Source organism: Stigmatopora nigra, chromosome 8 (genome assembly GCF_051989575.1).
Source record: "Stigmatopora nigra isolate UIUO_SnigA chromosome 8, RoL_Snig_1.1, whole genome shotgun sequence".
NCBI classification, from domain to species: Eukaryota; Metazoa; Chordata; class Actinopteri; order Syngnathiformes; family Syngnathidae; genus Stigmatopora; species Stigmatopora nigra.
In genome coordinates, this window is record NC_135515.1 from 4,131,367 (window position 1) to 4,155,049 (window position 23,683).

General features: G+C 40.1%; 1 long non-coding RNA gene across 1 annotated transcript; it reads right to left on the reverse strand.

The window, feature by feature from the left end:
* Positions 1-5,372: 5,372 nt before the first annotated feature.
* On the reverse strand, positions 5,373-23,289 carry LOC144200043 (uncharacterized). The gene is made up of 4 exons (XR_013327027.1): positions 23,175-23,289; positions 22,128-22,165; positions 8,776-8,826; positions 5,373-5,500 (listed from the first exon to the last, which is right to left on the reverse strand). It is a non-coding gene; the product is annotated as an uncharacterized LOC144200043 (long non-coding RNA).
* Between the last annotated feature and the right edge of the window lie 394 nt (positions 23,290-23,683).

Below are 23,683 nucleotides of genomic sequence, written 5' to 3' on the forward strand. Positions count from 1 at the left end.
GAGGGCAAATATGTGCATTTGATCAAAAAAAGATCATTCTGTTGTTTTTTGGACGGATTTTCCCGTGCTGCTCAAACACGATGGCTATTTGTATTTGTTCACGCAGTTTGTCATCAGCGATAGGCTATTCCCAGCCTGCCCATCACGCTGCATTGCCAAACACCCCCCCCCCCCCACCACCACCACCCCGAACTTCCACAACACCCTCGTGAATCTCCGCGTGCGGCGTCGAGATTAAAGAATTAAAAGGATCGTTCTTGTCCTATAACAGCCATGGACGCTTTTTTTCTGGAGGCGGTCAAATAACTATAAACACAAAGTGGCTTCTTGAAGGGAGTATCCAATGAAAGGTGATTTAATACTAGGATTTAATGATGGTAATTAGTCGAGGGTTAGGGAGGAAAATAAAAAAAACTAAACTAACAGCCCACTTCTCCTTTTATTAGAGCCTGGATGTGCGTGCCGATAAGGAAACTTGTGCAGAAAGGACACCCTCAAGCGTGTAAACAGTATACAGTAAGCCACTTTCCCCAGTAGAAAGTATTTTTAATTAACTTGATTTTTTTTTAGTTTTGTCTCCCCATGTGTTTGCTGTTGAAGGCCACAAGGAGAGTCAAAGACATTCCTGTTTAGCACGCAAAAAAGCAGGACACGGAAGCTGCCACGTTGGAGAATATTTCATGTAAATAAAGCCGACAAATACTTAATCCCCGCGGGAAGATGAAAAGTGACTAAGCCGCTGTAGGCGTCGGGGAGGGGGAAGCGAGACGGCGGCCACGACGGCGCTTTGGTTGTGACTCGGCATGATTATCCAGACAGGACGTTAGTGATTCGATGAAAGCAGCTAGAAATTGAAGGAGGGGGATGGGGGATAGCTTTCAGAACATGAGTTTGCAATACAGTGGTTCAACGGGATGCCTAATGGTCAAGATTTGTTTGTTTTGGTCCAGTTTTATATCATTTTGCCAATATTGTTGGCAGGGAGGAATTGTATTTGTTTGCAAGTCACGCTTGAGTCGCAGGGCCAGTCAAATGATGAAAAATAGTTTGAATTATAGTCCAGAAAATACGGTACTCTAACAATAAAATGAATGCCATGGTTGCTGCTTCTCAGAGGCAGTCGTTTAATCTACATCAAGGCTAGTGAAATTAACCACAAAAACAAAGAAAAAACATGAGACCTAGTACAATTTGTTGAAGCAACTCTGAATTTCAAGTCCCAATTCGCAAAGATGTCCGTTGCGGCGCTTTAGGCGCAAACTGCATTTGATGAAAAGTGGTTATAATAAGGACATCGAAGGTGCCATTGCACGTCTGACTGATTGATGAGCTGCCGGCGACGATGCCAAAGTGACCCGAACCTCATCCTTTCTTCTCTTCTTCATAACGGGTCGGAGAGAGTGGCGTTTTCTCCAGGGGGAGCCGTGATTGAAGTATTTACGACAAGATGGCCACGTGACGCCACGCCGAACACGGGCCGACGGTGATGCATGAACGAAGCGATGGACGTTTACAGACGGAGGTCTTTTCGCTTGCGATGCCCTCACTTAGGAACTGATTCATGCAAGGGTCTCAAATGTACGGCCCGCGGGACAGAAGCGGCCCGTGGGTTGTTCTGATTGACAGGCCCTTTGCAGCTCCTTCATACTGTACATACAGACTGAAATGCTTTTACGGGGGTGCCGTGAAACTAGCATTTTGTGAGTTGTGTGACAGAGTGCATGCACTAATGCACTATGTTCAGTTTCCTATGCATTTACATTCATGCTTTAGCCCTCAAAATGACAACGATGAATGAACAAGTAACCTTAAAATGCCAAAACCAACAGAACTGAATCTGAAGAAGCACCAAAACCAACAGAACTGAATCTGAAGAATCACCAAAACCAAAAGAACCGAGTCTGAAGATGCACCAAAACCAGCAGAACTAAATCTGAAGAATCACCAAAACCAACAGAACTGAATCTGAAAAATGCACCAACACCAACAGGTTATAATCTGAAAAAGCCCATAAATCAGCAGAAAACCACCTATGAACAAGAAGCAACCCTGAAATTCCTCAAAACAAGAAGTGACCTCTAAGTAGCCTTAAATGAATGGGTAGATGCTCTCTGATTTCGTTATTCCTCAAAAACAGATTATATTTGTTATTAGGTCAAATAACAAGATTTGCAACCGCATGCTTTGGCTTTAAAGTCATTGTACAATTACAATTTGACATAGTATTCCTAATAGAATCTTCACTAATGCTCAAATGTAAACCCCAACATTACATCGTATTTTAATGAATGAGCCAATGAGTCGGCAAATAGCAAAACAATCAACAGACTATCAAAACAATACTTCATAGCAGCCTTATTATTCCAGGCATCATATTCCGAGCAACTTTCTCTTTCCCATCCAACTGGTCAAATTTCAGAGTGTCATCCTTCAATGTGCGGCTGTCAAAAAGGCGAAAGAGATATCCCGTATCAAAGAATAAAAAAATGGAGTGTCGGTTTGTCGTAGGCGAACCTGACGTAGAGTGATGAACGTATCGGTGTCCGTGTATAAATCTCGCTGTCGCCGTCAGCTGTTGCCGTCGCTTATGCGCCGCGGGAAAATAAAAAGATTACCTGCTAGGTAAGTTGATGCTGTGCCCACGGGGTCAATTTTCAAGGAAATACAGATGGGTGTTTGGACCCTTTTTTTAAAAAAAAAATGTGACGGTGATTAAAAACATGTGGCGATGCATGAGGGACAGCTGGTGGTGACACGGTACCGACACAGACAATTGAGAGAATTTTTCACATGAACTTTGGCAGTGGCATTTATGACAATAGACGTTCACTAATCTATCTTTTTTCAGCCTTCTGTGAAGTTAAAGTAGTTTGTCACTAGTAACGAATAATAACATTTGTATATATTAAACGGCAGGGGTATATTAAATGGCGCACAAACGGGAAGGTACGATCCACTATGCTCTCTTTATGCCGTGACAAGGTGCATCAACGTTTTGCAGTCTAAAACTACTTACTGCTCAGGTTAAAACTACTTAGTATAAAGTATAATAAAGTCTGACTTGGAATTTTAATGACCTTAAGTATCTATAATTATGCCCCTATGAACACCATTCAAATCTTGCCAAAAAAGCTAAGTTGCCATTTAATATATACCCGGGTATATTAAACGGCAGGGTATATTAAATGGCACACAAACGGGAGGCTCAAAAAAGCAAAAATTACATTAAACGGCAAAATACCGTAGGTATATAAAGTTTTATTTTAAAAAAAATCTATGATAATGATGGAAAATATTAAATATTGAAAAATTAATCTGATAAATGATGGTTTCAATGGGACAACTAATCTTTTTTTTAATTCTTGTTTTAAATTTTTAGCATGAAGACAGGATTACAATGTCGCAAGTAAAAAAAAGTCTGGACCGTAAAAGTTTCTGGACCTGCAAAATGTCTTGACCTTTGCCCCAGTCTAAGTGCTGGCGTTCACGATGAGCTCATAACACTGACTGACTGGCGGAGAATTAGGGCGAGGCAGACTAAAATACGACCTAATCTATCATGTTTCCTTGTCACTATTGGGTCCTTCAACCCCACAAAAAAAATCCCCTTCCCACCCCCCCATACTCGCCATTTCTCAGGTTTTGACAAGCAGACGATGATATTTCGGGCCCTGAGACATATATTCAGGTAATTGGTTCTTCAACTCTGGACGGGAGCTCTTCTGCTTTTTATTTTTTTAATTTTTTTGATGGTGGAATTGAGTTTTTCTAGCAGTGGGAAATAGAAAAAAAAGCGTTTTGGGATACTTGGGTGTATAATGTTCAAGATCAATCCAGGTACTTTTATTTTTAGCACACTAAGACTTTTTAAAATATATATTTTCCATTTGGGAAGGTGTTATTTGACTGCACCTCGCAGCTGTTTGTATGTTTCTCCTCTTAAATCACCTGCGAGGATCTTTGGCCAGTAGATGACATTGATTTTGACTCAAGGGCAACTGAAGCCTCCGTAGAAAACTTTTACGCTTATTTTTTATAAGGCTTTTTTTGCGAGAACACTACGACATGGGGGAGATGCATCACAACCCTGCTCGTCAAAAACACCCGGGGGCAACGTTTCACTCAGGTTTTGTCTTTTTTTGTTGTTGTTGTACTAACACGTAGCATGATACACAATTTTTTTTAGGGATAACTTGAAAGAAAAACTGCCTCCAAAGTTGCTATTTACACTATTTACACATATTCGATCATATTGGGGTCGGAATCAGGTAAAAAAAAAGAAACATTAGGTGTCCATTTTAGCTGCCAGATGTGCTAATGTATTGCAATCAATGGCAGCCAATGAGTTAATGCTTTAAAAAAAAATGACCGTATTCTCCACACTATAATGTGAACTTAAAAGACAATTTTCTCAAAAGCCGGAAATGTGCCTAATTATCCGATGTGCTTTATCATAATTGGCTAATCATTGAATTAAATTCCTTTTAGCACAGTAACTATGGACCATAATTTGTCAGAACGTCGATTCACAAATGGAGTAGTATTGTACAAAATGGCGTCACCCGAGTTGGAATAAAAAATGATGTACACACTTGACATTCCAGGAACGTAATTTGGGGATGTTGCGTTTTGACCTGAAAGTGCAAACCTGCCACGATTCTGTTGAAATTAAAAATCATACCGCGCTGATATTTGGAGAGCACAGCAGGTTAAATTTAACACCGCTGGATAGAGGAAGCACCCGTGCATTGGAGAAAGCCCAATCTGCATCTTATGCCTCTAATCCCTTTACACGCGTAGCCTGGTAATGACATGCGCTGACCCACTTAGTTCCACTCTCCCTCCCTTAGACGCGCTGACATTTACGTAGCCTCGGTAGCCGCACATTCGGCAACGCCGTGGCCTTGCTTTCACCTTGTTCGGTTAAAAGAGCATATGCACATAAAATTATGGGGCATAAAGTAGAATAGGTTGGCATTGCATTAAAACAGTGGCCTAATGTGCAGTTAAAAAAATGAATCAGTTCAACTGGGATTGTTGTTTTCCTTTGTAACTCCATATCTAACAGTCTATTTATATATATGAAAATGAGGTATTAATTAGAAATATCTTTATGTACAAACTAAAGAAAAAGAATATGCACATACACCCGCAAATTGAATCAAAGAGGAGTATAGATCACTGGTGTCAAATTGGCGGCCCGGGGGCCAAATCTGGCCAGCCGCATCATTTTGTGCCTTTTTGCCTTTTTGTTTACCTTTTTTAAAATTGGCACAATTGATTGGCCAAGCGACCAGTTTTGAAATGAACCACACAGTATTTTTTTGCAGCCGCCTGATGGTGTTGAAGTTCACTCACCTGATTTGGGTGCGGCCAGGCGTGGGTTCGATGCCCGATGGTGGAGGAATTGGAGGTTTGTCTGTCTGTGCATCTTACAGCTGACTGGCGACCAATCTAGGGTGTAGTCTGTCTTTTTCCCCATAGTCAGGCTCCAGCAAACCTGACAAGGATTAATAGTACAAAAAATGAGTTGCCATTGACAGCAATAGACACCAAAAATGTACATTTTACTAGCGTGGCTATCTGTAATAGCTTTTTGCAATCCATTGGCAGTGTTTTAAAGGAAAATAAGCATCACATGTACACCCTTTACGTCTTTTTATCTTGTGACTGCTGCAAATAAATAAAAGAGAAAGCATTTGTACGCAAAGCATACGCAGTGGAAAGACTATCTTAGCTCCACGACAGAGTGAAATGATTATTTTAATCAGTACATTGTGGAATTTCAAGCAGCTTTGATAAGAGAGAGGCAAACACTCGGGCCTTGAAGGAATTTTGTCTCCCCCAGCATGCTGCCAGTTTTGTTCCGCTGCCCATTTGTCAACAGGATGTCCAATCGCTCAGTGCCAGGCGGGCAAATCAGCACCTTGTCACTTTTGACATGACAATCGCCGCATTCAGACAAGTCGGCAGGGCCGATGTGTACCTCGCGGCGACAAAAAATCAAATAAAAATAAAGCCATGGCGTGCATGTGATCCACCCAAGCCAAACTACGACCCCAGGGCGAATTGCCACCCGCTGCCCTTTTTTTCCTCGGCAAATGATGAAAATATTGACTTATGACATGGAGAAAAAGCTTAAATTCAGCTTATGTTATGTTGCATTTGTCAGATTTAACACTAGATGGAGCTCGTAACACAAACAGTGCCAAAATGTGCACAAAATTGAAATTTATCTAGGTAACTAGAATAAAATAAATTGAATTACAGTGTCAAAAGTAAACATTTAATTAACTAGCCACTCTTTTAGCATTCACAACATCCCATAAGTATTCATAACATGAACTATATCCACTAACATAACAGCCACATAATCAGATATTTAAACCAATGCATATTTAAGATCAGCACAATTTTATAGATGAAGATAAAAGATTAGTGGCTAGATGACACCTAGAGTGACTCAAATAATGTTTTTTTTAATACATTTTAGTCCTGCTACATTATTTTTTGCAGGCTTAAATGTGCAAGTGTGTCACAGTGCAGACAAGCATACAAATAAATAATTTAAAAAAACTAAAACTTACCCCAAATAAGGACAAGATTTGGATGTGCATGCAAGTAGACAAGCATCAATGCTGATACTGACGATGCATTAACAAAAATGCATTTTAAATACAAATATATAAGTTTAAAAAGCATGGAAACATGCATGTAACACAACATGCAGCCGGTATACTGAAACCAATGAGGGAGGAACCAACAGGTGAAAACAATGAGCAATCACAAGGACACAAAAAAAATGGAGGAAAAAAAACATCCATCACAAAACATGACATCTCACTCCCCTACTAATATTTTACACTAAACCATTTCATTGCTATGTCTGGATTTGTTTATTGATGTTAATTAAAAGGCACTTTCCTTGTTAGATTTGACATCGCTTATGGAATTGTAAATTAATTGCATAGCAAAGTGGAGAAAGTGGAAAAGTGGTGATAGAAATGGCCGGGAGGCACGCATTGATACTAAAGACCTTTTTAGTAGACACTTTGCAGAAAGATTATGAGTTCGCCCACTCACACAAACACACACACACACACACACACACACACAGTAGTACTTAGCCTCACTGATGGCCGAGTGAGCCACACTCCACTTGCACAGCAAGGGGTGTCATTTCCACACCTACTACATACAGCCTGGCGTCTAGGAGTGTTCTCCATTTTTTTTTAATGACACCCGCCCAAATGTGCTTCATATAGTTTCACATGTAACATACTTAACAGAAACTTTCACATATGTTGCTCACACAATAAATCGCATGTGTGGTAAATAAAGTGTGGTGGATATATAGTAAAGTGAGTGTTTGTTATGGGAAAGTTTATTTTATCTTTTACTCCGCTAGGAATATTTGTCTATAAATATTGTGGTGTTGTATAATTTTTTATTTGATTAGAAACTAAGAACAAGCAGGTCAAAGTAACAATAGGAAAATAGAGATCTGTTAACATAACCATTTTTCAAATAATAATAGCCTTAAAAACAACAACAATAGATTGCTGTTGGTAAGTGAGAGAAAAAATGCATATATATAAGTCACTTGCATATTAGTCACATATTATGAAAATAAAGTGGGAATTATAGTCTGGAAAATACAGTATGTGTTACTACATTACCTTATGGTTCAACATTATGACTAAAACCCAATTCCATATGTATATTCAGTAAGCAATTGGCAAAGGTGGGACACAAAGGGCATTAATGAAACAACAACTAAACAATATAAACTGTGTGAAATGTGTGTGGAAAGTGTTCCGCTGCCTGGCACTTTCATTTCAGTGATGCATTTTTAATGGTACTTCAGGAATGGACTATTAAGGGGATGATGGCCTTTCTCATTGGATGGCAATTTTATTTATGCTCTTTCACGCATAACATAACTACGCATGCTATTAACGGAATAGTCCAAACCGGTAGAATTAGTATATACTTTGTCATTTGTTACTTTTTAAAGGACTTCTGGGTTTGGGGCAAGTATCTCTACTATCATAATGAAATGATAACCCTCGCTTACCTGGGAGTTAGTTTGAAGGCCCTGTGTTTGATTCCTATTGTTGGCTCTATGTGATATAGTTTATTTTTTATGTCACTATAACGACAGCCTTCTAAAATGTCCTTAAATAAGACTGTGATCGATTTTATTTGTCTTGATGTGTGCTGTGATTGGCTGGAAACCAATCCAGGGCGATCATTGTGAGGATACTCTATATGGAAGATTAATGAATTGCAACCCTATATGAACTTTGATTGTTAGACAGTTCTAATACTATCATTTTTGGGGCAAATATTTCTTGCATTGACTCACCATACAAACACTTTATTTTAAAAATGTGAACCTACCACATTGTGACATTGCACCTTCATTGCTATCGCTACTGTATCTTTCCTCTCAAGCTTATAGTCCGCCATTTTCATGCAAATACTTGCAGCCTGACTATTCATTTTCCCTGCCAAAGCGTTTGGAGCACAATAGAGACATGGGCTCATTAAAACATCACTCTGTTGTATCACGAGAGTCTCAGTCAGGCCTGCCAAACCATCTCGCGCCAGAACCGTGGGCCCGGGCCACCTGCCGCATGCTGGCTGCTCACCTCCATATTTTTCATTTTATTATTATTTTTTTTAATCCCATTAACGTCTTTTCACTTAAAATTCAGCTCTCATTCCCCAGCGCAACAACGCCATGCCGACTAGAGGACTTGAAGTACTTACCTATCAAGTCTACTTCAGATAAATCTCGCCGAACCCCAGCTGATGGCGTTCCTGTAATGTAAAAAAAAGGCAGGAAGGGAGTTTATAAAATGGCGTGAGCAGCGAAGTCTAATCAACACGCGAGTGATCCGAGGAAGTAGCGGCGAGGGGAGAGGACGGATGTTTACCCCGTAATTATTTCTAGATTAGCCCTCTTTAAATAATTGCTAGGTGCCGACGCAGCCTGTAATAAAACGAGGCTACCTGCGTAGAAGTGATAGACTAAGGCAAAAAATAGCCTTGTCAAGGTGAATGACTCATGTCTTTGAAATTGCTGTACAAATATTGAGAAGTAAGGAAAGGTTATTTCATTCTTTGTACTCATTGTGATGGCAAAGAGGGATGTCTTAAAAAAAAGGATATCTTTACTTCTAGATATTTTTTAACAGTTATTTTAAAAGAAATATGAGTCATTCAGGTTATTTTTTGCCTATCACATCTGTGCAGGTAGCCTTGCTTTATCACAGGCTCTGGGTGCAAGTTGCAATTATTTTAAGGCCTACTTTCATGGGATTTTATGCACCAACTAAATGTTAAAATTCTGTAAAAAAGTAGTCAAAACAGGCCTGAGGAAAATGTTCATATTAAAAAAACTGAATAAACTACTTGCATTGGTCCCACAAAGTACGGACAAATAGGCTTAAGGACAGTTTTTTTCTCACATCCATCAGGACTCTAAACTTGCAGTAGCACGACACACAATCCCTTCTGTGTAATAACTTCGGGGTGAGGTCATATTAAAAAATGTTGGGTGGTGACAATGAGTCATGTGATGTATCCATAACGGCAGAATGCCAAATTACGAGTCCGAAATTATCACTTATTTGGGTCTTTTGCCGAGAAAACAAACCTTAAGGAGAAGCACTACCAATTTCGTCATACGCAGTTCTGAGTATGATGACGACCAAGCCTATGTCCGATTATTATCATTATTATAATTTCCTACACAATACATATGAACATTTTCCTGATAACAAAATTTCATATCTTAGTTAAATAGATGAAAACGTTGGCCATCACAGTAATGAAATATGAAACTAAATGGAACGTAAGACATGTACACATGTGCCCATCTGTTCATTACTTCACTCTGTAATTATTCTATGCAACAACAAAATGGAATTGAAACTTTTGTTTTGAAGTATCTAACAAAAAATAGGAGTCCAATCATTCTAGTTCAGTAAAGTACCACTTTTCTCCACCACCACACACATAGAAACAAGTGATAGGTGGCCATGTATTGCCATCAAAGGCAGCCAATGAGTTAAATAAATGCCCTCTAAAGGTTTAAATGTCTGCCAATGAAAGAATGAAGTAATTACAGCTTCACAAGGCATGCAACCGCCCATATCGGACCACCCTTGTCAATGAAGAATGGTTTGTTCGTATTAGCCAAATGAGTGTTTCTGCGCCTGACGGGATCTAATGACATGGAGAAGTGTACGTAATGTGCTGGAACCTCATTACGTCTTCATAATCATCCAAGGCCGACGCGGCTCTCTTGGCAAAAAGGACGCAACACCCTCAGCGCCCCGCGTAAAAGCTAGCTATTAACCCAGCCATTTTTGAGCCCAGCATTTTTTCCCCCCGTTTGGTGGAAGCCAAAAGGCATAACGACACGTCCGTGTTTTAATTTGCACGAGGTCGTTTGCTTGTTTCCAAGGTCGCCGACAACTTTTCCCACCCAATCGACGACGGGATTGCTTTTGCAGACTTTTGACGAGAACTCTCGCCGGGGGTGTCGGAGTGTGTTTTCAATTAAACCAAAGTTACATTGTTAGCGTAATTAAAGCGGTCCTAATAACACGTTGTTTAATTAGAAGGTGGGATTGATTAGATGGCCAAATAAGGTTCAGGTTTAACTAGATGTGACGAGGAAAAATTCATAGCGCTAAAAAAAAAAAAAAAAACTCAAACGAGGATTTTACGGGGTTTTCCACGGGTTGGAGAAGGTATTTTCATTGGGTGTTAATATCCTCTGATGTAAATGGAAAGAATTGATGGCAAATTAATAAAAAATCGTATTTGGTAATGATGTGAAATGATAAATAAAGCCGCTCAAATCCCAGAACTCCAAACCAATTTGAGGATTCCATCAAAGGGGCTTTGCCTCTATTACCTATTAATAATCAGCTTGAGAACAAAAAGCAATTATCAGCCATTCAAGCACGATGAAGACCCCCCTCTACATCCCCCCTCCTCTGACATTGATTACGTAGGCAAAATGGAGAACGCATAGATGATTCAACATCCTTCATTACTGTATATTGGCGCAAATCCAAACATCAAAATGTCTCATGCATACAAGAGTGTGAATTCATAAAGCACAGTTTCCATCCATTTGGCCTGTTGACCTGAATTTACGGAGCAATAAAGCTAAGATCAGAATAATTGCGCTTCCGGGCCAAGAGTTACCCGCATTGTGGCGTCGTTAAACAAATCGCCATTTCGCACTTTAATAGAGCTGTTCTCTCATTTGCTTGTGTAATAGACGCATGATTTTTGGTTCATATTTTCAAACCAACACATGTCCATTGGATGCCAATTTTTGACCTATTTATTATTGTCCATTTATTTTCTGATTATACTTTTCTGTTGGAGTCCTAGATTTTCAATAGTGCAAGTCCAGGTGACTTCTAATACATAAAATAATGTGACAAAACCTGTCCCAGATTTCCCTTTCTAAGCATGCCTTTTTACACAACAATCTTTCTCGCAACCATGACAGACACCCAAGTCAATTAAACTGGGTAAACTGGGTTGTGAAAGCACATGTTTTCACACCCGTTTAACGTCACCAGACGTCCAATCCATAACTTCTCTGTAAAAGGTCAAAACCATCCCATTTACCATTAACTCAGTTCCATAGTGTTCCATCAAGTTTTTAACCTAATGAGGCATTTAAATGTATAATCATTGAATAGCCATGTCTACTTTTATTAGGCCATTTACAGATTGCCTATTGGAGCAGATCTCATCAAAATGAACCTGCAAAAAAAAATCTGTTGTACGCCACAAATCTTTTGATGGATGACGGCGGTAGCTAGCTCGAATGAATCGTCGGACGGGGCACACCCTTCCACCTCGGTAGCCAGAGACGGCTTGGCCACATGCTGCTTGCATCATTACACAGCCGCGGCCTAGACCTTTGGTGCCACCCTGATTGATGGGCTCCAGCAGGCCCAATGGTCCAACGGAGACATCCCATCCAGACCAGAGCCTGGGCTATCCGTCTTGCAATCCCCTCGTAAAGAGCATGCCTTGCTTTACGTCTTATCCAGGCGCTTAATCCCGCCTCCTGATTAAAAGGCCTGCCGGGTGCCCTGATGAGTCAATATTATGGGAACGGGTGTGACGGGAAATTAATAAATCAGCAATGTCACGGCATTTGTTATCACCCGTGCCACTGGATTTATTACATGTGGACACGATGCAATAAACTAGTTATTCATGAGACAAAGCTACGCAAAACCCTCTCATGTGATTACGAGAAATCATTCGCCCGGTTGCTGATGACAACAGATGGCAACGTGGGACAGAGTTGTAAGAAGAAGCTCCTCTGTTTGTTTTTGTTTTTTTTTGGCTATGAACTGGAGTCCTGTTAAAGCATGTAACACTTAAAAATAAGAAATTTGGGTCAATGAAAGAGAATGGGTAAATATATTTAATGTTTGAATCATTTGAGAAGACGTACTTTTTTGGGGGGGATTTGGTGAACATGAACATTCCATTTTAATATTTAGATTTTTTTTTATAAATGGATTAAATTAACTGGATTAAAGGGCCTGAATATTCCATTTTTTATAGATCTAAAACAATGTTTATTTGAGCTTTTTTAGATATTTTTAGATTTTACAAATGGATTTTTGAACCAAAAACACAAAAAGGATTAAAAATTACCATTATTGATTTAAAAGGGGGGAAATCAGGAAATTTAATATACATCTACACTCTACATTTTAATTTGATCCTAAAACAGAAAGTCGGCACTCATGATTTACTTTCTCGGGCCATACAAAATGATGCGGTGGGCCAGACTTTACCCCCGGGCCGCCACTTTGACACCAGTGGCCTAGACTATGTGTAGAGGTGCTAACAACTAGAATTCAGGGTAATGCTTCAGAATGCACTACATTCCTCAGGGTAAACCTTTCAAATAACGACATTTAGCTAAAAATACACAAATAACTAACTACATGGATGTAAATCTAGTGCAATGGTTCTTAACCTGAGTTAGATCAAACTCTAGCAAGTTCGAAAGTAGCTCGTGTGAACTAGACTAGGAAAAAAAAAAACAATCTCGACAACAGCGCAAGGCCAAAGTTCTTGGTGCAATCGCTTGGAAACGTTTGCATAATCCCGCTAACAATCAGGCAGGCACAACATAATCCCCTCAACGGTGGTAATGACAGAAGTTGGTTGTGGATGGATGCCAGTAAATTTCCATTCTGGATAGAGAATTCACCCCAAGACAGAGAAAATGGCAGAGCACGCTGAGGCACAAGTAACAACCAATCGACTTGATTTTCCTCATTTTACCCAGGAGCGGCCTTGCTGCAAAACCTTGTAGGTTGGCCAACACGACACATGGCTTTCCTTTGGCAAGTCATTTGTACAACGGTAGCGGGCGGAAACAAACGCCTCAGCGTCTGCCCCCGCTGGATGCCATGCCACGGGCAACCAGATGTGGCGAGCAGATGCACACAGCTTGTCTGCTACCTTGCCGCTTCAATACGTCTGATTACGGTAATTGTTGCCTAATGTTCTCGAAATTTGCCGCTTACAGGAAACTGGCGCACCACGGCGGCTTCCCTTCCGCAACTTTCCGTTTGTGACCTGCTATGAGAAAACACAGTTCCATGACTAAAGCCAAAAAGTTCAAAGTTATTTATCTTTTTGCTATCAAGAGTTAACCCAGGGGTGCCCACAGGTTTTTGGCTCATCTTGTTCAAGGAACCAAACTACTCCCGAGGGGGGGTCACTCTGCAGCTGAGACGCTTCTCATTACTGACAAAGGGCGGCGAAATGAAGCTGTTCAGCATCAAAGGAAATACTTAAGAAGCAGCTGTGACAGGTCATTTATATTAGCTGTCGGCATCACACTTGGATTCTGATAAGATTTAAAAAAAAGATTGTTAAACGAGTCAGATATGCATGTTCTAAATCAGGCATGGGCAAACTACGGCCCGCGGGCCACATCAGACCCGCTACGCTTTTTTAATCCGGCCCGCCGACGTTGTCCAAATAATTTCATATATAGTCCAAATAGATAGTTTGGGAAGCCAAAATATTGCTTGTAGCTAGCAAAACTGCGTTTTACAGATACTATCCAGAGTCAGAGCCTGCGACTGTTTAGATAAGCAATCTGTTAGTGTCAAACACGTCTCCATCCTTTATCAAAATATAAAATGAAAAATGCTACTATTTTCCAGTCTAGCCATATTCTAACAATGCAGGAATTGCTTCAATGAAGCGATATAAAAAAGTCGGAAACAAGGCTGTAGTGGGAAGGGGGGCTCGTCAGGCTTAATGAGTCAACATTGGCGCCCACTCGCCAACATCTGTCTCTTGCATTTCAGTTTACTTACATTTCACCTGCTCCATTACTCAGAATGAGCGATCGCCTACTTGGCTTTCACCAGAGGTAACGTTGGTCCGAAAAGACGCCAGGTTGTGACACGAGCTCATCTGTGAGCGTTAGGGGAGCTTCATCAGTGAGTCATTATTGTTGAACCGACTCTGACCTGATTATTAATCACTCAGCGACATCCTTGATGGGCATTTGGGTAAAACTTGCTGAGAGCAGAGCTGCCAAATGTCAAAAATCATATTTCCTAATGAGTAAAGAGAATTTTCACATTTTGAAACCCTTTTTGGCATGAATACACATTTTCCTTTCCCACTATTTGTGCTTTTAGCCCCCAAATGCAAAGTTAAAACAACACAAAGAAATCTATTAATAATGGTTCCATTTTGACAACAAAAAATATGGAAAAAAGTTCTAGTTGTTTTTTCCTGTTTATGCTTCATATGTACTGTTAACGGATGCACTTTTTTATATGTATCTTATCATGTGCTGACCCGCCCCATCTGTCAAATTTTTAAAGTCAATATAGCCCCCCCGGGTCGAAAAGTTTGCCCACCCCTGTTCTAGGCACAATATTAATAACATTTGGTTTACAAGGGTGACCAAAATATCATGTCTAAATACATATGTTATGTTATATATCATTATATACATGGTGTCTAATTCTAATATGAATCATTTACACTGCATTTGACTGCTCCAGCACCCCCACAACCTTTTTTCTTGCCAAGGAATAGAAATACGTGCAGCCTTTCTGAACGACCGCTGATTTTTTCTTTTAGCGGTTATGACGACGACCACGGACAGCGGTTCGCCATAATTACCTGGTACGTGAAGCCTGTGACATTTTGCAAGGGCTTTCTCCAGCGAGTCACCGGGTGGGCCGAGAAGATGCCATTAAGTGATAAGCTTCATTTATTGCGGACCACTCATCAGCGCATTTTTTTTCCCCGTCTGCCTTAAAGCGGGCACAGAACACGGCGATTAGCATCGAGAAGTCGTATCTGGACGGACATAATAACCGCGTTCTCAAGGTGAACCCTTTCAGGCCGCAATCTTTACTCAACGCAGACGATCGAAATTTGTTTGGTTTTTTTTTCTTCTTCTGGAGGATTATCTCTCGAGCTCCATGTCTCCAGTGGCACCCCCACAAAAGGGAACGGCTTCGTTTTGTATTCACACAATGTCGTCGCGGATTGCCACGATTGAATTAAGTCCAAGCATGTCCTTCATAGTTTGGGCCGTGATGTAATGCCGCTGTCGAGGTTTATTAATTGATATAAAAGACGCTTTAGAATGAAACCCTGGCCGTTCGTTAATTAAAAACCCTATTTTTTTTTTTTTTTACGTTTGCCCTTGAGAACCAAAGAATTTGTTGTGACGCCTCAAGCTTTCTTTGGCGGGTTTTGCTCCACTCCGACACAAATAAGTTGATTATGTCAGCAAAAGGAGCCCCGGTAGTTGTTTAGCGCGTGTAACTCTTATAACTGCTAATTAGTTGGGTGGGATTGCCTTTGATTTATAGTCCCTCCTATCAGCGTTTAATCAGCCGAGAGCGCCGATCCGTGCGCCGTCTCAAAACCCTTTCAATTATAAAACGCCTGATCGTGACAGAAATGCCAAAGATGGAGAAGATTGTCACATTTCTCGCATTGATAATTCAGATAATTGACTCGTTATTATAACCGTTGCATCATTCGTCGATTAGCCGGATAAGACTGAAGTCTGTCCTTTACTGAAAAGTGAGTAAAGCAAATTGACACCCCGCTACTAAAGGTGCTTTAAAAAATAGATTTTGCAATATTAAATTGCACGATTCTCATATCGATTCAAATTCCACCTGACTTGATCTTCACATGTACGTTTGTGGTGGAAATAAACTAGAGGTGGCTGCATTACCACTCCCATCCACTAGTGAGTAGCAGTCAGCTGCATGGGAGCAGGATTCTACAAAAACTGGTTCGCTTTAAAGCACTAAAAACTAAGAAAATAATTCAATTAAGGGCATAAATATATAGACATAAAACAAGTTTACTTTAGTCCGGAATGTGGTTTCGGAAATAAATTCATAACTTTCATGCCCATTTTGATGAGTTTTTTTCCAAAGTGAAATACAAAAATCGCAAGGTTTAGTCTTTTGAAATAAATCAATTCAATTCAATAGAGTCGGAAACAAATCGAATCGTGACCTTGGAAACATGTCACCAAATCTGACGCAATCAATATACACCCCTATCCGTTTGTAGTTTTTCTCTGAAAGGCAAAATGAAACGTAAAAAAATGCCCTTGAGTGATTGTTCCGTTTCTACTAAAAAGCAAAACATTTGCTTTTCCAAGTAGCTATTCGTGAACAACGAAGGTCGACAGTCTGCTACTAAACAAATACCACATGATACCGTTTTTAAATAGATGACCCCGTTCCATGCCGCACGGCTCCGTTTTATTGGATTCCTGCGTTTATATATGGTCATCATCACGATACTGACACGACAAATAGGGAGTGAGAGGAGAAATCAGTAGCGCATCGGTTTAGTCGGCCAAAGAGACGACACGCGAAACATAAGCGAGCTTCTTGAGGAAAATCAATGGATGGAAAAAACAAGTCTAGACATCAACAAACGTTCTAAGTGAGTGATGATCATCAAATATCGTCAACTTGCTTCGATTTGACAATAAAACTGGGCACCATTTAAATAGCTATTAAGGCTCCAAATGCTGTTTTTCCAACTATTTGTTGGACAGAAAGATCTTTTTATTGTACTTCAATCTAATGTAAATCAGCCAACCATGTTAGCCACAAACATCCATGATGAAAAAGTTCACACTAGACTAGAGGTTAGTGCAAGTAACAAAAACATCGAAAATAGTCATCAGCCAATGCCTGATCAAGCAGGAGTAAGGTTACGCTGATGAATGATTTGGAGCGCAATCAGTGATTCTGCTTCTTTAATGAAAGCCAGGCTCATCTATGTTGGCGCGCTTGGTTGGCGAAGCGTCATTTGCTTTTAATTCTCTCCGCCCTAAACTTCATCGGGAATCTGACAAGTCATCTGTGACATTGAAATGATGATGTTGCACCATGTGATCATGTCAGATCTGGCTAGATCCGGCCCACTACATCACTTTGTGTGAGCGGTAAATCATCTGTGTCTAATCCAATTACATAAATAAGTGAAATGGTTCCTGTTTTCTGCTTTACTTTTCATGTAAATACGAAAAGCAAAGAAAATACACTTGTTGAAAACATGGCATAGCCCAGACATGGGCAAACTACGGCCTGCGGGCCACATACGGCCTGTTAGGCTTTTTAATCTGGCCCAGCCTCTCTATCATTTTTTAAATTACCTTTTAATATTTCTTAATACATTCCTTTTACTTTACTTTGTACTTTATACTTTTTACTTTAATGATGAGTGATGAGTATGTTAATACTTTAATCCTTTTTTTCTTTTTATGTTTCACATGTACTGTTAACGGATGCACTTTTTTATTTGTATCGTATCTTGTGCTGACCCAGCCCATCTGTCAATTTTTTTAAGTCAATATGGCCCCCGGGCCCAAAAGTTTGCCCACCCCAGACATAGCTGGTATTAATTTCACGAGAAAAACCTCAGATCTCTTCCAATCATAATACATTTGTTTTACATCCTCCCCTTCCTTAACCACGCCCCTTTACGCCCTACATCCGGGGCCCTACCTCAGCACCAGCCTTGAATGGGCCCTTTGAGAACAACCGTTATGGTGACGGATGGAAATGAGATGGAGCTAGCTCGCTTGCACAAGGGCTGGTAAATTATGCCACCATTTTTATTTATTTTCTGGTCAGGGGGGGCGGGAACACACCCGCACTTTGTCGTTGGTCCCAACATCACGAGAGAGCAACTTTATGGAACAATCTATAGCCGTGCAAACCACACTTCTCATTCATCCCTGGGAGTATGCTTGGCAAGGCATCATTTCGATCAATCACGGGTGCGCGAGGGGTGTTGGATGAGCGATGGGAATGAGAGACGTGAGGGGCGGGCTTCATCCTGGGAGGCTACAATGATATTTATTGGTTTTACTGGTCAACCCATGGGGAAATACCGTGTTTACAGGAAGTCAAGGGCATTGCAGATATTATAAAGTACTGTATATGCTCAGTGAGCACCTGCATATTTTTGCTTCGGGAGTTTTTCATCCAATAAAATGCCAGTTAGGGCCAAAAATAACACTGAATGGCAGCCAATGAGTTAAATAAGTAAGGAAGAAAACAATCCATCTAATTATGACATTTGAAAGTGTATAAGATAAAAGGAGAAACCAAAGAAGCCACGTGTTATTCTGCATTAGGGAAATCAAATATTTTCCCGTACAGGTTGACATTTCGCCAAATCTCCAAAGCTCCAAATAAAACGAACGGCGGGTTAAGAACACGGCTGACGTTGCCCTAGAAGTGGATTTCAACCTCCTTTTCATTAATGTCAATTACTTAGAACTCCTTCTCACCGGCTCGCTAAATCCCCTCCAAATAAATGTCACGTTTTGTATCTCAGGACGTGTCATAATCAAATTGCAAGTGACACTTTGAAAGGAAAAGGTAGAAATGTTTTATGGTTTTCTTTAATGGCATTTTGGCTATTTTTCTCCCTACCAGATTTTTAACAAAGTATTTTTTGTTCACTTTACTGGATACTATTACAACGCTGTAAAAAGTGACAGCACGCAAGCCAGGCCGAGTTTCACTTTACAAGTTTCACTTACACCTTTGGAGTATCCACACACAACATTTAAAGGGCAGAGATGATGGGAATTTTAATTTTTAATTGCTTGTGTAAAAATAGTCGTGTTCCCAGAGTGGGCGCTTGCCTGTCGAGCGTGAATCACACAACCAAGTAAGTGAATCTTGTGAAATTCTGCCTTGGAGCAAACAGTTCTAAATCAGACCAAAAAATCTACACACAGGTTGAGGAATGATATTTACCGTATTTTCTCGCATATAAGTCGCATTTGTGGCACAAAAACAATGATGACTGAATTCAGGGTACGGCTTATATGCGCATAAATTAGACTTGACATGCACAAAACTGCAAAGTGACAAAGACGAAAGGCCATAATGCAAGATAATGCAGCCACATGGTCATTTTTTTCAAGATAGAGGAAATATAAATAGATAAAACACTTATTTTGTCGTTTAAGAATGAAATTCAAGAAAAAAATAACCCATATTTTCATAAAACGTGAAAAAACTCGAACTTCAAAGTAACACATTTGTACTCCCTATTAAGAAATGTGAATCAGGGGGCGACTTATATGCAAAAAAAGTGTCAAATTCAACGATTTTGAGGCAATTTTAAGGATGCTGGGGCCCCTTACATGCCATAAAATAAGATTTCCAAAGTGATCAAAAAATTAATATAACATAATAAATCAAATTGTAGTTTCGGGATATGAACCATATCACCAGATTTGAGGCCATACACATCCCCACTTGTCAGGATGCCTTTTTAATCAACACCTGAGCAAGAATGGTGGTCCCTGTGGTTTTTATTTCTCCTTCACCACCTCCTCCAGGCTGAAGAGGTGACCTTCTCAGCACGCAGGCTATCATAATGTGTTCGGAAAAGGTCAGCGAGGAGCACTCTCTCGCTCCTGATATTTGGCCAGATTGACAAAACCTGAGCTATTCTTACAAATGTCTGCTTGAATAAGCTACTATTCCTTCACTATTTGCCTCTCACTCATTAATCCTAAATCTATTTCATGTCATACCATCAAGACAATCCAAGAAAACAAAGAAAAAATCCTCATTCTTTCCCCAAGGTGAAAATCGCACGCGGCGTAACAGGTGAAATCCTCCCAACGGCCGCCATCAAATCGCTTCATTGACCAAATGAAGACAAATGGCATACAGCTGTTCTACCAGCAGCAATCACATTCATACTCAATGATGCATTTAGCACTCCAGCCCACCCTTAGCCGGACCCCCGCCCACCACACCCGCAACAAGCGGGAAGACGAATCAACAAACTACATTAAAGATGAGATCACAATGGAATCGCTGATGTTAAATGCCTCAACGCATCCATTCCAATATAAATGTACCACAATTGCACCAAAAATATTCCCATTAAGTCAATCCCGCATTCAATGGATACAAAAAAGGTTGATGGACGATTGACGGAAAAGAATAGCAAGCCAATGCTTTGCCCTAATGAATATTTCCACGTATTGATATGCAGGGCGGCACGACCATGGACACGTCAATGAGGCTTCATGTAAAATGGGCGGAAAGCTTAATCAAATCAAATCTCACAACAAGAGCGTCTGATCCCCCAACATGAGGACGCATTAATGTCTTCTATTGACGCCAAACGAGACAATCTGCATACAAATGGAGCCGCCTTCCAGCCAGGTCACGCCCGGTCCGTTCACGGGGGCAATTTTGGAGAGGACAAAAATGTCAATTTGTCTCTTCTACTATGATATATAAAGAAAAAAAAATGGAAAATAAGAGAATCTGAGCTGTACTTTTTGTATTAATTTCAATTATTTTGGCAACTGGTTCCCAAGGACTGTTTACTGGAAGGCAGGACTGACCTTTACCCCAGAATGCAGACCTAGAAGGACATTGAAATTGTGAATCTTATGCAAGTCAGGGTGGTTTTTTTTGTAACTTTTTTCTCTCTCTTGCCGTCATCTTATCTTGAAGCTGATCATGATTCTCTAGGGAAGCGCAGCTGGGACACTACAAAGTATTCTCCTTCACATCAGTGGGGGGAACTGATTTCACTGATTGCCACATTGGGAAAATCATACTTTATTACATTCATTCTGCATGCCAAAAAGGGGAAAGGGTGCTATTTTGTTTGATTGATCGGATTTGAGCTGGTGGTTTGCATATTTTACCATCTAGAAGTACTGTGTTTGTATTTTATCATATTTCTCTCAATTCTTTTATGATAGAAACAGTTACAAAACGATAGCCAAATTCCTACTTGTCCGTTTTTCCTGTATTTTATACGTTTTTTGATCATTTCAAATCGTATATGCCGTATAACTTTTTGAAAAAAGGACGTTTTTTGGTAAAACTGATCTTGTCATCCCTGTTTATATGAATTATTTTTGCTTAAAAAGAGGAATTACATTCATTAATAAGAGTAGATATATTGGCCAAGGTTGACAGGTATGCAAATGTCCAGTCCCTCCTAGTCCAAATGGATTGGACATCTATGGAAGGGAATATCAAATCAAAAAAGACCACGACTGGGAGGTAGCAGACCTTTCGGAAATATTAGCAGTTAAATGGCAAAACAAATTAATCGGCTGCCAAGTTGGGAGGCGTCTCTTTTTCAACTGCCGTGATGGCGATAGAAAATGCTAATGTCGCCCTGATGCGGGAGCAGGGTCGTTGACAGTTTCAAAGGAAAGATTTAGCGCAAGCGGAATGTTCCAGGGACGAATTAACATCCTGCCAAAAGATTCTATTTGGCGCCCGGGGGGCCCAAAATTCCTCTCTGCTCCGGTGGAGTGTGACCAACTACGAGGAGAGCAACTTTTAAAAGCTCACCTTGTGTTTCCACGCCAACCATGTGTGGCGTGGACCCGACTGAACACGATTCAAGACGGACAGACCAACGGATGGAGCCCCCCCCCCATTTATTCTACTTTTAAAGGGAAAGCATTTTTTTTTTACCATAAAAATCCATGTAAAGAAAAGTCTGTCCTATGCATTGTGTTCACCAACCTTAAACTCAGTATCCCATCATGCAAGGTGGCGGCGCCCTGAGTAAACAAAGACAAGCACAATTAAATTAGTTTTTTTCACATTTTTATGCAAGATATGGTTTATTTTTAGGCACAAAATTAATTTTATTAAGCATTTTATCTGTCTATCGTTTCTCTATTTGGAAATAAATGACCCTATTGGCCGTATTGTCTTGGGTTATGTTTTTTCGTCTTTATCCTCCTAGCAGTTTCGTGCATGTCGTTTAATTTGGGCGCGTATAAGCCGTACCCTCGATTCAGTCAGAAAATACGTTAAGTCATGTTGTTATCAGACATAGCGTCTCCCAGAAACCCCGAGGACAGAAAAGGCGCCAATGAAAGGCAGCCAAGACATGAAACGTATCTGAAAGAAATTGAGTGAAGCTGCAAGCCACTTTTTCTGTGCCGCGATAGCAGCCTGAAAGAAGAAAATTCTGGCCGTTGGACGGGTATTAATGCAGACATTTTTTGTCTTAATTTGCATTCCCGCATCATGATTGGAGTCTGTATATAAGTACAACCGATTTGGCTTGAAAGCAGGCCTCAATTTGGAGTGATGATGAATCCTAATATGAGGCCAAAAATCCATAGGTTTTCTGTGGGGATGTTTTATTTTTTTGACTTGTATACGACTTAATAGACGTCACTAGTAAGGGAATGATATTCAAATATATGCAGCATATCATCCACTGTGATTATAAATTAGGTGCAAGAAGCTACTTGCCTGCAAGGGAGTGGGTCAAAATCTCATGTGGAATTTTACTGCCACCTAGTGGCCCGATTAAGAAGTAAACATGGGAAGAAATATTACACACCAAATATATAGAAATATATCCGATCCACGATCCTTCATGACAAATATATGCAGCGTTTTGCATGGAATATGTATTAGAAGTACATTTTAGAGTAATTTATTAGAGTTTTCAAATGATTTTCTTCAGGAATGTCTTAACCGCACGTCACTTTGTTGGGGTTCAAGATGAATCACCAAGAATACATTTGTTTTGAGCACGATTTAAAAACTTACCAAACAACAGAAAGATCGTGAAGAGATCAACAAGAGAGATCCGCAGCAAAACATGCTCAATAGTTGCTAGCAAGCCAATGGAAGTGCACCTTCAAAAAAAAAAGGCGATTTCAAAATAAAATACAGGATGCTACAAGTGGATTTTCGTTTGGTGATTGAATTTTTTGGAGATTTGTAACAGGAATTTCTTTCATATTCTTATTCTTAAAGATATATTAGGGAAAATGTATTGGCCAGTGTCATCATTACGCACAATGCTTAAAATCAATTAGTCAGTGACCTTGACGACCTAAATTTTTCTTATTTCTTTGTGGATTTGTGGTAAACTGTGAAATTTACGTAAGGAGACCCTATTCCCTACACAAAACAGCATATTTACTTTTTGAACAACGTGAAACCCAAATACCATCAAAATAGGACCTTAGATTATCTTAATATTTTGCGCACTTACACACAGAAAGCCAGCTTTTAAATGACTCTTTTGGATCCAAATGTAACAGGATCACAAT